Consider the following 16744-nt stretch of genomic DNA (forward strand, 5'->3'; position numbering starts at 1 on the left):
ATTCCCCACTGCACCAACAAAAGCATATGGTAGACAGACCCTAAATAAATATTTGCTGATTTGATGAGACTGACCTGTGCTCATTTAGTTGTGTAGTAATTGAAGTTTCCTTGACTGATGAAAAAACAGTGGAGACTCATTAGTGTAGAAAATGAAAAATGGGGTGCTTAATAAAATAGCTCTAGGGGGAATCCTAGATTATGTACCAGTGTAGAAAAAGTTTTTAAAAAAAACTCCCCAAATGAGTGCGCAAGCCTGGATTGGGCACACCAAGAAATTAGAATGTTTGACCATTTTACCAAATGCAATTTGTTGGTGCCTCATTGGTGCGTACTATGTAATTTGCCTATTCAATTGCCTAATTTTCATGTGTTGACAAGTATCTGTACTAAGCCTTTCCCCATTTACATCACCCAGAAAAAGAGAGAACTTACTGTACTTGTACAGGTTTGAGGAGGTCTGACTTGTCAGGCATTCTTGTAAAAAAGACTTTGGATTTTAATTGACCTCAAGAGTAATATGAGTCAGGGGTTTGCTTTAATTTCCTAAAAAGGCTAATTCAATCTTAGACTAAACTAAGCGAAGAATCCATTAACTAGAGCCTTGTGTTTTGGTTATTATCTAGAAGACCAATCTCTTGTGTGGTGTTGGACTTTGCTATCTGTAATCAGCCAGGGTCTCCGCTGACTCCATTAAAGACCCTTTAAACAGCCCCATCCATGGTGCACAGCTAAGTTGGTAGTAATTCTTTAGTATTTTAAGCTTTTGCCCACTATTGGCTTCCCTGGCACTTCCACCTTTCCACCTACTGAGCCACATCAACCAAACCCCACTCTCCTTCATCCCAGTGGAAGGCAGCTAGCACTACCACCCTGGTTTGGATTCACCATCTCCCCAGTTCTCTCTCTTTTTAAAGAATTTATTATTTAGAGCAGTTTTAGGTTTACAGCAAAATTGAGAGGAAGCTGCAGAGGTTTCCCATATACCGCTTCCCTCCCCCCATGCATATCCTCCCCTGCTAGCCACATCCCCCACCAGGGTGGTACGTTTGTCACAACTGATGAACCTACACGGACACATTGTCATCATCCCAGGTCCATAGTTTACTTGGTGGGTTTGGACAGATGTATCCAGCAGATAATGGATATCCTAATATCATACCAATTTTTTTTCCCTAGTCTAAAAATTCCACATGTTCTATCTATTCATCTCTTCCACAAACCCCCATCCCCAAACCCTGGCAACCGTTGATTCTTTTACTGTCTCCATAATTTTCCCTTTTCTGGAATATCATAGAGTTGGGAATCATGCAGTATGTAGCCTTTATAGATTGGCTCTTTTCACTTAGTAATATGCATGTCCCCATGTCTTTTCAGGGCTTGATAGCTCATTTCTTTTCAGCACTGAATAATACTCCTTTGTCTGGACAAGCCTTGGTTTATTTATCAATTCACCTCCAGAAGGACATCTTGGTTGCTTCTAAGTTTTGGCAATTATGAATAAAGCAGCTATAAACATTCATGTGCAGGTTTTTTGTTTGTTTGTTTGTTTGGTTTGGTTTGGTTTTTTGTGGATATAAGTTTTCAAATCCTTAGAGTAAAGATCAAGGAGCATGATATCTGGTTGTATGGTAAAAGTGTGTTTAGTGTTGTGAGAAACCATCAGTCTGTTTTCCCAGGTGGCTGTATGATTTGTAATCGCACCAGCAATGGACAAGAATTCCTGTTGCTCCATATCTTTGCTGAGGTTTGGTGTTGTCAGTGTCCTGGGTTTTCGCCTTCCTAATATGTGCATTGTGGTATCCCAGTCCTTTCAACCATTTTCTAAGTCATATGGTTTCCAGATTCTTTACTGTTGTACTTGTCCTTCACAGAAGCTCTATTTTATGAAGAAACTGAGGTTCCACGAGATGTATTATTTGCTCAAAATCATAGTCAGCAACATCAGAACTGAAATTTGTATTCATCATTATCGTCAATGCAATGCAGTCCTTCTTTTTTTTATTGTGAATATGGTGTACTATGCATCATCAGGCACTGCAGGGATGCTCTGAGAAGAACACCAGTCCACTTCTAAGATTTGGGGGTTTGGGACTGGCATATGCACACTGATGTATATGGAATTATTGGCCATTGGGGACCTGCTGTACAACACAGAGAACTTTATTCAGTATTCTGTGGTATGTGGGAAAAGAATCTGAAAGAGAATGGATGCATATACATGTATAACGGAATCTCTTTGTTGTACAGCAGAAATTATCATAATTGTAAACCAACTATATGTAGTTCAATAACATTTTACAAAATTAAAAAAAATAATTAGGTAAAAGCCTGCCTCAAAAAAAATTCCTTAACTTTCAAATGAAAGTATGCCTGCCTTTTTTGATCAAAACAATTGAACAGGTTTGAAGGAAATCAGTTGTTTGTATTTTTGAGTTAATGATAGCTTTTGAAGGATATGCAAAGCTTGTGCTGAGCGTAAGAACAGAATATACTGAGCTTAGACTAGGAATATACTAAGCTTTTCCAAAGCTGAAGAATCCAAGGCAAATAATGAACATACTAGATTTCTAGTATCTGACCCATATTTAAGATGACCCTACACATTCCCGTTATACTTGATAACTTATTTCTCTATCTGAACGTATCTTTCTTAAGAATATATAAACAACATATACAGTCCTTGGAAATAGCTCGGTTCTATACTTATGCTACATATTTTGTCTGACTGGGTGAGATCTATGCAGTGATCTCTGCTTGTGTTTATAGTAAATCGTAAGCTTTACGAATTGTCAAGTCAGTCTTACCAAGAATCCTGGAAATGAGTGATCCTGATTTGACTGTGATTTCTCCCTAAGGTCAGCTCTAGGTCACCATATTTTGAGTCTTTATGCCACTTAGTCATGATGGGAATTATAGTTGACCTGGATTTCCCCATTGACATTTCTACTTTATTAGATTTGAAATATAAAGTGTTTGAGTTCTGTTTTGTTCTAGACTTAAGTAGCAGGAAACTTCTGCTTTTCTTCCCAAACATACTCCTTCAAATTTATAGAAGACAGAAGTCCCAGTAGAATCACACAACAGATGTTTCTGGCTTGTGATTCACTCAAAGGGACTGTATGGGCACCAGCATAGGAATTTTTCACAGGCCCCAGGGTGTTACTTAGCAAATTGTTACTTATGAATTCAAACTAACTGAACAAAGGACATTCTGAATTAATAAAATCTTTATCATATACTTAAAAAAGCCTTTTATTTATAATTTCAAGCTTATAGAAAAATTATAAGAATAATACATGAACGGTCCATATATCTTTTGCCCAGATTTTCAATTTTTTAATACTTTTATTTTATTTGTTTTATCGTTCTTTTTGAACATCTGTATTCTTTATTTTTTCTGAACTTTTTGAGGGGTTATATGTCATATTTCCCTTGACCTCCTACTACTGCCTAAGTATTTCCTAAGAATAAGGGCATTTTCTTACATAACTATAAATATAGTCATTGACTTTGAAACATTGAACATTGATGCAGTAGTTTTATCTATCTACCATTCGCATTTTAAAAAATTATCTTGATAACATCCTTTACAACATTCCCCCCTCCCCAGGATCTAGTACAGGACCACGTATTGCTTTTAACTGTCTTTAAAGTCTTTTAAAATCTAGAACAGTTCCTTGGTCTTTACCTTTCATGACAAAGGTCAATTAATAATTGGAGAGAATGTTTTTCCATTTGGGTTTACTGATATTTCCTCATGATTAGATTCAGGTTATGCATCCTTAGCTGGAAAACTGTGTATATGATGATGTGTCCTTCTCAGATAACTCAAGTATAATATATCCATCTGCTCCTCATTCATGATGTTAATTTTGATTATCTAATTAAACTGCTGTTCATTTTCTCCTTCACAACTGGTAAGAGATCCAGGGGGAGATCCTGCACCCCATCCAAATATCTTTTTGTTCATCATACTTGTCTTCTTAAACTTGATGATTCTTGCCCTAAACAACCTTTGCTAGGATGGTGGTAAAATGTTATTTTTCCATATCCACTCATTTTCTCCACGTTTAGATGTTCTTTTCTTTTTTAGGAAATGTCTCTCACTTCCTCCCTTTCTCCTTCCCTCTTACCTATCTGGTTATTAGTATATGGATCTACAGATTCCATTTCCATGGGTTATAATCTATTCCTGTCATTTGTTTTTTGTTTGTTTGTTTGTTTTTGGTAGTTTTTGGTTTTTTGGTGGGGGTGCTGTGCCAGAAGCTTGTGAAAGTTCCTGGGCCAGGGATTGAATCTGTGCCACAGCTGCAGGGACAACGGCTTAACCCACTGGGCCACAAGGAAACTCCTATTCCTGTCATTATTAATGCTAATGCTAAAATGGTCCCAGACTTGGCAATTTGGTGCCCTTTTAAGCTGGCTTCTGTATGTTTTTACATATTTTTGAAATACTTTCTTATTTTAAACAAGTTCAACAAGAAGTTCCATACTCATCAGTAACTTCCTTGCCCCAGTACTGAGGTTGGCCATTTCTCCAAGCACCTCCATTTAATGGGGAATAGAATTTAGAAACCAAGATCTAAGAATTAAATATGCTCATTGCTACCAGGGTGTCTTTGTATCTAGGCTCTTGTAGAGAACAGAGCTGGAAAAACACATGCATGCACATGTGCACAAACACACACACAGTGATTGTCTATATGTGTAATATAAATTCTGATGTTATACTGGTACCGTCAACTCCAATCCTATTCCACAAGTTCTTCGTTGACTTCCCTCACCTCATCTTATTATCTCCTTCCTTTCACAATGAGAATGCTGACTTCCAATAACATCAAGATGCTAACTCATCTTCCCAATCTTGCACCACACATTAAATAGTTTCAGAATCACTGCACTTAAATCACTATGTCTATCAAACAGGCTAAAAAGTAATGGATACATTTGCAGTTCTTTAATTCTTCCTCTAGTGTAAGGGTATAGTTGTTTTAAAGTTACTTGGATCAATTCTCCCCCTCTGTCCCCTGCAGAGCTGCTAATGTAGTCACGTGATCCATTTCCAAAAGACATACTCAGAGAAGTGTCACTTTCTTCCTATCACTTCCACCACATTCCCCTCCACCCCTTCTAGGTAACCAATTTCATTGTTTTCTCGTTTTTCCTTCCTGGGTTTCTTTTCCACCAAATAAGCAGATTTATATGTTTTCTTATTTCTTCTTGCTTACACAAAAAAATAGTATATTGTAGGTACTCTTGGAATTAGATTAAAAAAAAAAACTTGGCAACTCCTGGAGTGAATAGAAATCATTATTTTTATAAGGTTATAGTACTGCATTGTGTGAAGTACTCCTAGGCATTCAGGTAGTTCCCAGTATTTTGCTAGTACAATAATGCTGCAGTTAAGAAACTTAGACCTGTATGCTTTCTTGTTTTAAGGTTTATCTTTGGAAAAAATCCCCAGAAGTAGGATTATGGTGGTTTTGTTACTGACAAATTTCCCTTCGTGGGGTGGACCACTTTGCATCTCTTCTATCAATGCATGAGAGTGGGTAATTCCCTGCATTCTCATCAATAGAGTGCCTTGTCAAACTTTAGAATGCCAATCTCAGGGCGGCGGGTAAGGGTGTGAGAAATGGCATCTCTATATGGTTTCGATTTTAATTTCTCATGAGTACAATGTGCATTTTTTCATATGTTTAAGAGCTATGCTCATGTATTTTCTGGGAATGGTTCATTTTTTTTTTTGCTCCATTTCAAAAGAGGATTTCCAGTGTTTCTTTCCTCAACTTTTAAAAGTTCTTTAAACCATACCTGGGATATGAACTCTTTATCTGCAATAAATTCCTCAAATATTTTCTCCCAATTTGTTATTTTTCTTTTAACTTTGCTTATGTTTTTTGCCTTTAAAAACTGTTGTGGTCAAATTTATCAAGCACTCCTTCTCTTGCATCTGAATTTTGAGTTACAGTTAGAAATCTTCCACCTACAGTTAAATTTTAGAGAAATTCATTCATGTTTTCTTCTAGTATTTGTATATATATATATATTGTATATATATATATACTACTGTATATATATATATATATATTTAGATCTTTAATCCACTTGGTGCTTATTCTTGTGTGAGAAATGGATATAATTTTACCTTTTTTCAAAGTGTCTATTGAGTTGCTTCAGTAACTTTACTAAAAAGTTCATTTGTGTCCCCAGAGATGTGATACCACCTTTATCATATTTTAGATTATTATATGTTAGGTTTATTTCTGGGCTTTCTGTTCTATCCGTCTGTTCATGTACCAGTATCACACTTTTTTTCCCCAAGTGGAAGCCTTATATTGTATTTTAATATCTGGTATGGCTAGTCTGTTGGTTCCTCCACTGCCCTCACCCCTCATCCTATTTCTTTTCATTGTTTTTCTAATATATTTGTTTTCCCATAGGAACTTCAGTATTAAGTTGCCTAGTTCCAGGGAGAAAAAAAAAAAAAAAAAAAAAACCTTGTTGTTTATTGGACTTTTATTAAATTGATAAAATTATCTTTGGGAGAACTGACATCTAAATATAATTGAAACATCCTAAACAAAAACCCAAAATAATTCTCTATTTGTTCACCTCTACTTTTGCATGTTTTGGGAGTGTTTAAGATTTTGCTAATTTAGGTTTTCCACATTTATTGTTAAGTTTATTCCTAAACATTGAAATTTCTTTTTGCTATAGTAAATGGGTTTTTTCTGCCATTATATTTTCTAACTAGTTATTATTTGTGTATATGAAAGCATTTGATTGTTGCAATTGATAAGCTATTTTAATATGTAATTAGCTTGGTTGCTTGCAAGTAACTTTAGCATTGTTAATGCTTCAGAATTCACAAGGTTTTTTGCAGTATACATTTCATCAAAGCATGTAATAACTTAATCTAGTAAAACAAAATACCTCCTAGTGAAACATATGGCTTTGATGAAATGACCTATAATTAGTACATTAATTGCATATTATAAATGAACATAATGATTACATTCATTAGTCAAAACAGTTTGTTTTTTTTTTAAGTACTTTAAAATTATCTACATCAACAAATTGAACAAAGCAGCTAGCTTTTAAATGAATAAGAATGGCTTTTGATATATTGGAGATTATATGTGGGCATGCATGGAGCTACAGAAGGTAGGGGTCTTCTCCAGCCTCAGGTATGAACACTCAAGCAGACTGAACAGTGTTATTATCTATGTTAATTTATCACAACCCTTGTGGATGCAGTGATATGGATGTAAAAGCATCATTTGTGGCAGTCTCCCCCTCTCTGAAACAGGAAAGACTTGATTTGAACAAGTGAGGGGTAGATGGATATCCAAAATCCCCATCCTCTCACACCATTCAGAGGGCCAGAAGCTGACTGAGCCAGACAGGACAATAACAAGAGACAATTAGAGCTCCTATTCCCCTGTCACCCAGCTCATGCCCAAAACCACTTGTCGCAGGAAAAACCCCTGCTCATTCAATGACAACTTAAAATCATACATAAAACAAAGGAAAGTGTTGAAAAGACTTTTGTACAATGATCCCAAGCCAAACTGAAAGATTAAAGAGACAGTATGTTTCCTGTGCTGTGTTTGCTTCCCCAGTATGTTGGTGTTGGAGTCACTCTACCATCTAGGTCCAACCAACAGTCCAACTTCATCTTTTTCCTCCCCACAGTAGGCTAATGCATTATTGGATTCCATAGGTTACATGTAACAAACAAGCTGCTCTGCAAAAATGACATGTATTAAAAGGATTTTAATAAATATTGTGGAATCTTAGGAAAAGGGAAGTTACTCAGCCTCTGCAAGATTCAGGAACTTCTACAAAGGGAAGCTCCATCCCTCTGTTATTAACATGACATATCACAAAATCATTTTTAGAAGTTTGTAATAGACAATATGGGTGTCTTTATCACTGGGATCCAGCTTATAATTCTTGATATGACACAAACTGTAACTCTAAATCTTCAAGGAAATACCTCTGCATATTTTACCATGGGACCTTTAGTGCAAGACATCCACATCTGGATTATGTGAGGCTGTGTGGATTGTGCTGCTGTTGATGGTGGAAGCAAACACTGGATTTCAAACATAGGAAAGACTTGAGAAGCTCTTTCACATAAGACAGAAAAAAGACTAGTCAAATACTTCTTTTCAGATACCGTAAGTAAAGTAGATTTCACTATGATGCAATATTGTTTCCCAGGAGTGTTGAATGTCTAGTCTCTGAATCCACTTCATGTTACCATTTGTGGTTCCAGAGGCCCCTCTGATTTTAGTGAAGTATTCATAAGAGTTGCACACAGCAACTAAGAAACATTTTATACTGTTTAAGCAATTCAGATTACTCTTCAGTTTGTATATGTGTAGATCTATGACATCAGTTAAGTATAGATAGCATTGATTCTTTTCATTGGCACCTAGTTGGACATTGAATGGTAGAATTGCAAATTGTTTTATTTTTATAAAACAGTAAGAGTTCATTAAATTTCCACAAACTTAAATTCACCCTGATTTAAATAATTTTGAGTAAAATTATGACACTAAATTAATTATAGTGGTGTTTCACTTTTTAATTTTGATGGATGATTTAGGGTGTTATGGCCACAGACAAATTTGATAGATGATTTAGAATACTTTATTTTTTTTTTATTTTACCACTGTAGATTTAGAATACTTTAGAAGAAAACTTTGGGAAGAGAACATGTTTTATAAATTTTATAAGAATATTTTCAAAGTATTCTAGATTATTATACATATTTTGCTGCAATACTGGACGAAAATATATTAAAATTACATTAAAGTTTTTAATTTTTTAGGTCCCTAGGGTTGACTACAAATCAAAATCAGAATTGAAATTGGAGTTCCCACTGTGGCACAATGAGTTTGGTGGTGTCTCTAGAGTGCCAGGATGATCCCTGGCCCAGCACAGTGGGTTAAAGGATCCAGCGTTGTCGCAGCTGTGGCTTGGATCTGACCCCTGGCCCTGGAACTCCGTATGCTGAGGGGTGTCTGAAAAAGAAGCAAAATAAAACAAACAAATAAAATCAAAATAGAAATCTAAATGTAAACTCAAAATAGAAACTAGCAAATAGAAAATCTTCAAAAAGGCTGTTTTTTCTTAAAATTTTAAAATTCGGAGTTAAATTGAGCACATACATGTTAGGCATAATCCACACAAAACTTGAAAATAAGATATTATAAATTCTGTACTTATTGAAGCTTTAATTATGAACAAAATAAGAAAATGAACAAGACAATTGTTCTAGTCCAATAGAGAACTTGAATTTGGATACATCATCAGATGAAATTCTTGCGACTGAAGAATATTCAAGAATTCATATTCAAGAATAGTCAACATTCTTCATTAAATGATATGCAAAGATGCTTATTCATATCAACATCACAACCCAGAAACATCAAATGCAACTCTGTGTGTTCCTTTAAATGATGAAAAAACAACATGCATGCCCTGCCAATGGGATGAGAAAGATGAACTCTCTAGAGCTTTACTGTTTATTAGATGATTATCTTGGAAAATAGCCCATGTGGCTTTTTGACAGCGTGAGAATGTTTCTTGCAAAACATATTCTAATGCAAATAAATTATTTTGATTTTCCATTGCCTGAATATCACAGAAAATTTAACACTTCATTTTATATCAAAATTCATTCAGCTGGAAAAAAAAACTGTGGGAACTGGCTTTTATATTCTAATTTCAAAGACAAAGTACTTTGTTCTTACTGTCAAATGCATCACAACCAGGTTTCAAGGTTAGCTTCAAAATGAAGATATTTGCTGCTAAAAAAGCTTGGAGTCTCAAAAGAACACAAAATGTCAAATGTACATACATATACAAACACAAAACAAAATGTGCGATTTCTAGAGTTTTTGAAACTTTAAAAAACAAAAATTGATAGTATTTGGCAAACAAAGTAACACTGATATAAGATGTTAGCATGATGTGTTAAAAGAATAATATATATTCTCCATTTAGCCCAAGATTTTCACAGCACAAACAGTAGAACATTTACAGAGAGCAATAGTAAATTTCTAGTTTTATTAGAAGTTATTTAGCAATTTGATGCTATGATGAGTGAACATGTAAGCGGAGTGAAAAATGAAGAGGAAATTCAAAATAAGAGTTTAAAAGTCTGTACTTGTAATAATGTGGGAAAATTAATCATCCCCCAAGTTAAAAATCTAATAATACAAATTCCAATTGCACTGTATAACAAACAAGTTCTTTTGAAAAATAATTTTTATTGAACATATTTTCAAATTACCCCTCCCCCCAAAAAACCCAACAAAATTGAAATTAAAGATTGCTTAATTTTTGTATGTGTTGTAAAACATGTAAGTTTGGATTTTAGTGAAGATACTTAAACAACTTTCTGTTTCTGTCTACACTGGCTGCCGTCCCTCCTTGTTCTCCGAGCGGGCAGTACTCCTTTTGGATCCTAGATGCCAGTTAAATAAATTACATTTTTGGGGGGTGGTTAAAGAAATCTCACAATATTCAGTGTTAGACATTGAGTTGAAAGATGAGGCACATCTAAGATAATGGCATCAACATAGTTGGTTTGAAAAACAAGTGCATAAACTAGAATTTTGGCCCAAAGTTGTGATCATTCTTTGTGCCACACACTGCATGATTTGAATTTGTCACTTGAAACTTCAGTCTGCTCTGTGTCAGTAGCTCAGTAGTGAAGACACTGTGGAACAACTAGATCAATATACTAGGTATTCTCTAGGTCTGCCTACCACGTATAAGCTTAACATTTCACTTAGATACACAGAGAGAATGTTAAATACTGCGACAGCAACTCAATTTCCTTTAAGCAAGATACATGAAGTACCCTAGAAAAGGAATGCAAAATAACAGACGATTCCAAAGGGACATCAATCTTTGACAAAGAAAAGTGTTTGGTTATTTGATATGAAGTGTTATTTGCTACTAGTTATGGTTATTATTTGATGTGAAGTGTTATTTGCTACTAATTATGTTAGCAAAAACTTACAGGGCATTCAAACAGATATTTTTGATTCGCTTAAAAAATAATAGTATATATTTTCTTTCATTTTGAGAAAAAAATTTGATTGAAACTGCATAGAAAATAAACAACAAAAGTAACACTCCTATAAAGGGAAATGAGAATGTTTGTTTCTCTATGAAAAAGATTCATGTACCCATAATCTCTAAATCTTTTTCTATAGAGACTATTTTCCAAACAAATTATAGATTCAGGTATAGTCTTGAATGAAGAGTGTGGTCAATGAATTGAGTGATCTGTTATTGCTTCTTTTTTTATTTTTTACTAATATTACAACATTGACATTTTTTTAAAAAGAAAACTTAAGTACTGTATAGATATTGCCATAAGAGACCATGAAAGTTGTCTAAGTGGCAGTGACATATGAAATGACAACAGTTTGTAATAGATCCTGTGATTGCGATAATTTATTATATGTAGCACCATTAAGATAATTAAACATCATTTGCAAGTCAATTATACCTCTTTTTTTTTTTAAAGTTTGAGGAATCATATGTAAATTTCTTTTTTCATTCTGAGTGTTGCTTTAAGAATTGTATTGACCATTCCGGTTCACGCTACCTCAGGAGAGTAAAGTTGATCCAGACCGAATCTAATCGAAACTGAAAACTACAATGACTCAAGTAACATCATGCATTACTGTTGAGAGAATACAAAATAATTCATATGATATCCTGCATCCCTTTGATACAAATCTCTCTATTACATGCACCACTTCTCATGGTGCATCAATTGTTTTCTGGGTGCTGGTCCATGCCAAAGGAACACTAACTCCTCACGAGCGGGGACCGTGACTTTTTCATGTTTGCTGCTCTGATGTTTAGCTCAGAGCCTTGGGCCTAGAAGGTACTTCAACATTTGTTGAAGGAATGAATGCATTCACAAATAGATACACTTCTGACAGTTCCAGAAATGCCAGGATTCATGTTACATGTCATCTATCATACATAATATCATATATTACCTAATACTAGTATTTTATGTTGTCTTGTTCAGTACAATTCTTTTCTATCTTACTGTATCAAAAAGAGCTTTACTTGCCCATTGATATTGAAGTTAAACGCAGTTTACCTTCATGTTCCTGCTAAATGTTAACAATATGCAAACCCGAAGAAGTTCTGAGTCAAGTGCGATATTTCAGAACTTGGATAGCCTTTTTCTAATTGAAGTCTTAAATGACAAATATAGCAATGCGAATCTTAAGTGCCAGTGATACAAAAAGTCACATAAATAAAACAAAGTTTCTTGCTCCCTCTCTTTATATTCCAGGAGGTAACTACACTTAGCAGTTTGAGAGGTTTCCTTCTAGACATCCAATTATTTTTGCTATCTTTTTTTTTAACAAACACACACACACAAACCCACATACAGGTAATTTCTTTCCTATTAACTCAACAAAACAGAGTAATATTGGAGTTCCTGTTGTGGCGCAGTGGTTAACGAATCCAACTAGGAACCATGAGGTTTTGGGTTTGATCCCTGCCCTTGCTCAGTGGGTTAAGGATCCGGCATTGCCGTGAGCTGTGGTATAGGTCACAGACGTGGCTCGGATCTGGCGTTGCTGTGGCTCTGGCGTAGGCCGATGCCTACAGCTCTGATTCAACCCCTAACCTGGGAACCTCCACATGCCTGAGGGAGCGGCCCTAGAAGAGGCAAAAAGAAAAAAAAAAAAAAAAAAGAAAGAAAAAAACAGAGTAATATCCAGATTGTTCTGCACTTGTTTTCATCACTTAAAATATCGTGGTGTGGCTATCTTGCCATAGGGTTTTTAACATGTTCTCTTCAAGATATTCGGACCCTAGCAAAATATTTTAAGTTTATTTTGATTATGCAATTCTTAATACTTCATGAAAACAAGACTCATTCAACTGAGCCTCTCACAGAGATTTTCTCACATTTGTTTTCTTTAGACCATCTCTTGAAGTTTGTCTTGTTCTTGAAATTCCTGATTATCAAAGCTCAAGTCTCACTGTGATGTCACTTGGGAAGTCCAGGCTTATCCAGATTTTCCATGGACAGAAATGGCCCTGGGGATTTCAAATCTGCCTCATTTGGAAAATTCAGAAAATTACGTAGCTGTCACATCAAGAAAACCTTTGATTTGAAAGTTAATCAGAAGTCATTTATTAACTTTTTTATACAGTTTTTAAAAGGAACGTGTGTCTAAACATCTACTTGAAAAAAACTACAAGGCTGAAAATAACTTTTTCTCACTTAGTTTGGCAGAGAGTTAAGTCACAGTCAAAAAACTAGCATATTACTAATTTAATATGAGATAGTTTTATTTAGAAGTTGTTTTCAGTATCTTATTTTTGCTCAATTGAGGTCAAATTATAACTTCAAGCAAAATTATAGTTCTTTAACTCAGGATTATTTAGTCCATTTTCATTCACATTAAACAAAGATAGTTTTTCAGCTGTATTTTAGGGTGTAGGGGAGAAAAAAAGGTTTTCCTCAGTCCTCTTAGGGCTCTTGGCTTGGTGTGAAAACTAAACTGACAAGACAGATTAACAGTTAACACTTCTGATTAAATTTTTACATGTACCTGGGAGCTTTCACAAGGGAATGAAGACCTAAAGAAGTGGCCAGAGGAGTTCCTGCCGTGACTCAGTGGTTAACGAACCTTACTGGTATCCATGAAGACGAGGATTTGATCCTTGGCTTCCATCAGTGGGCTAAGGATCCGGTGTTGCCATGAGCTATGTGCAGGTTGCAGACATGCCTGGGATCCTGCATTGCTGTGGCTGTGGTATAGGCGGGCAGCTGTAGCTCTGATTCGACCCCTAGCCTGGGAACCTCCATATACTCTGGGTGCAGCCCTCAAAAGACAAAAAGACCAAAAAAAAAAAAAAAAAAAAAAAGAGGAAGAAGAAGTGGCCAAAGGAGTTCCCACTGTGGCACAACAGGATCTGTGGCATCTCTGCAGTGCCAGAACACAGATTCAATCCCTGGCCCAGCACAGTGGGTTCAAGAATCTGGATCTGATTCCTGGAGGGGCAGACCAGGCTGACCAAACAATGTGGTTACACTTTCTTCTGGGCAAGAAGAAAATCAATTCCATCAATGGTTTGTCCTTGGAGCGCCTCGCTGCAATCTCTCTGAGTAAGAGAAAATCCTAGGGATGTGTTATGCCTTCCTATCCCTATGCCTTATATAAAGCCAGAATGCTCTTCTTTTTCTGCCTGAATACACAATTTAAGCATCAACTTCTCAGTGACCAATCCCTAGACAAAACAGTGTGCTTTGGGCCCACCAGAAACTATATATCTGCACATTGTATGTATGATATGTGTTATGACATTTTTGAATAGAAAATCTTCAGTGTCAGGACTGATGGCTTTTCAGATCTCATAGTCCTTTCTCTAGCATAAGATTGATGCTTGAGTTGCTTAGTTCAGGATGGAAAAAAAAAAATGAGAGGATAACACTATACCCATTCCCTTTCAGTAAAAAATCCAAGAGCTTTCTCAGAAACATCCAGAATGTTAGGCTTTCTTCTCATTTTCTAGAACTCTATCAAATGCCTCCTATTAGTGGCCATTGCATATTCCTGAGATCACTGCTGCCCTAAAATATGGGGTTCTGTTAGCCACTGAAAAGTGAGAGGAGGGATAGTGGGAAGGAAGCTAACAATGCAAGCCACAAAGTTATAGAATCCCTCTATTCTAGAGTGCATCACATGAACAAATAGGAGTATAAAGTAATTTCATAATTGTTGCTAATATTGTGGGAATCATTCGCTAACTCACCAAGTATTTGTTAAATATCTAAATTGTTCAAGGTCTGGGATTTCTACTCTGACCCATTTTGATTTTTTATTCAAGACAAACTAACTTAAATCAAGTTATGAAAGTGGCTTAAATCAAGTTATGAAAGTATAGCTTAATATCTTTGACAGACAGCATACCGGATTGGTCAAAGCCACTCAGTTCTTTTGAAGGTTGTGTTGGGTGAAATAAAACACATGAGTAAATAAAGACGTTGAGTAATCAAGTTGAAGCAGAGCTTCCCCATTTATTGGGTCAGTTAATGACTGAAAAGCCTTTTCTTGAAATTTAAAAACAAATTGTCTTGAGACAGAGATTAAGGGTTAAAAGGAAAGGCCCTTCTCTCTCTCAATCTTTGGCGATGAAACAAAGAGATGGGTCGGAATTTCACAGAATTAATGTGATAGCTCTTGTTCTCTGATCACTAATGAATAACCTGGATGAAATAAACCTCCCTTCTTTGCCAAGGTGCTTTTCCACCCTTTTGAAGAACTAATAATCATTTACCTACAGCAATGCAGATTTATTAGCACAGAAATATTACTCAGATTCAGAAAGCACAATGCATTAAAAATAGGAACAGAAAGGAGTGGACTAAACAGATGGTGTTCCAGGACTTTGAGCCCTGGGGTACAAATGTAATCTTCTATTGTCATAACTTCCAAGGGACTATCCAAATCCTTTATTTTACTGGAATTCAATTGTATTGACTGTTTGCAAAGAAATGAAGAATTGGCTGAAGATCAAAAGTCTTCTGGGATATGATGAAGACCTTTACTATAAAGTACCTGATGGATTCAATCTACCTGTCAGAGATTGGACCAGTCAAAAAGTGATCGAAAACTACCCAGGAGGCCAGGATTCAGCATCTCCCACTGTCACTGTTGTCGGTCTGAATAATCTCGGAGGCTTGGTTAACTTTATCTAAAATTTCTCCCAGGTACACTGTGAATGAGCAATACTGGATCATTCCCACAAATCCCTGTGTAACAGTACAGTACTCTTATCACTGGAGTTTTTAACAGAAAGTGGAATCAGGAGCCAGAATATTTTGGGAAGGTAGCCAGGCATCTAGAGAGCTGTTTAAAAATGCCAATGTCTGACTCCTGACTACTTAGTGAATGTGGTCAATTTCATCATCAAAAGCAATATGAATTTTAAATAAAATTATTAAATGTATTAATTAATTCAAACATAAAGCCTCCTTTTAGGTGTACAACTTCCTTTTAGGACAGCCCTGGAAAGTAGTTATGAAAACCTTGAGCATGAGCAATCATGGGAATTTAATTATTTTCCAAAGTAACTCATTTAGTTTTCCAGCCAAGTTAATTATTTGGGATAGTATCCTTAGATTAAATAAATATTTATTTCCCTATAACTCATACAATGATGTAAGTCCTGCCCTCTGAAGACAGAAAAAAACAGATCTTATTCTTCCACATCACAGCCCTTCAATTGTTTGAAGGTACATTTTACCTCTCTCTTCTTAAAAAAAAAATCTTATTTAATCACCCCTCAGGTGGCTGAGTTTCAAATCACTGTCTTGAGCAGATCTATAAAGAAAAAGTTCCAAATGGTCAACATGTGATCTAAAGCAGTGATTTTCAACAGCATCCCCAGAAATCTGACTTAATTTTTCTGAGTTGGTGCCCAGATATTGGTGGTCGTCAATGCCCTCCAGGTGATTCTAATTTGCTGCCAGAGCTGAGAACCTCTGAAAGGGTGTGGTCCAGCCCCAGACTCAGCACCTCTGTCATGGAGAGAGCTGCAATGGACAAATGAACAACCACTTGCCTCCATGGAGGCAACCTAAGTCATGTATCAGGTTTTAGTGACAGTTATATACACTCTGGGCTCATATTGAGCTTAAAGTCAATCCAAAGGCTTATCTATTTGCA

The sequence above is a fragment of the Sus scrofa genome, chromosome 1 (assembly GCF_054392235.1).
Source record: "Sus scrofa isolate SSC_HxYL_T2T_F1_AM1 chromosome 1, Sscrofa_HxYL_maternal_Yorkshire_Landrace_v2.0, whole genome shotgun sequence".
In the NCBI taxonomy this organism is placed as follows: Eukaryota; Metazoa; Chordata; class Mammalia; order Artiodactyla; family Suidae; genus Sus; species Sus scrofa.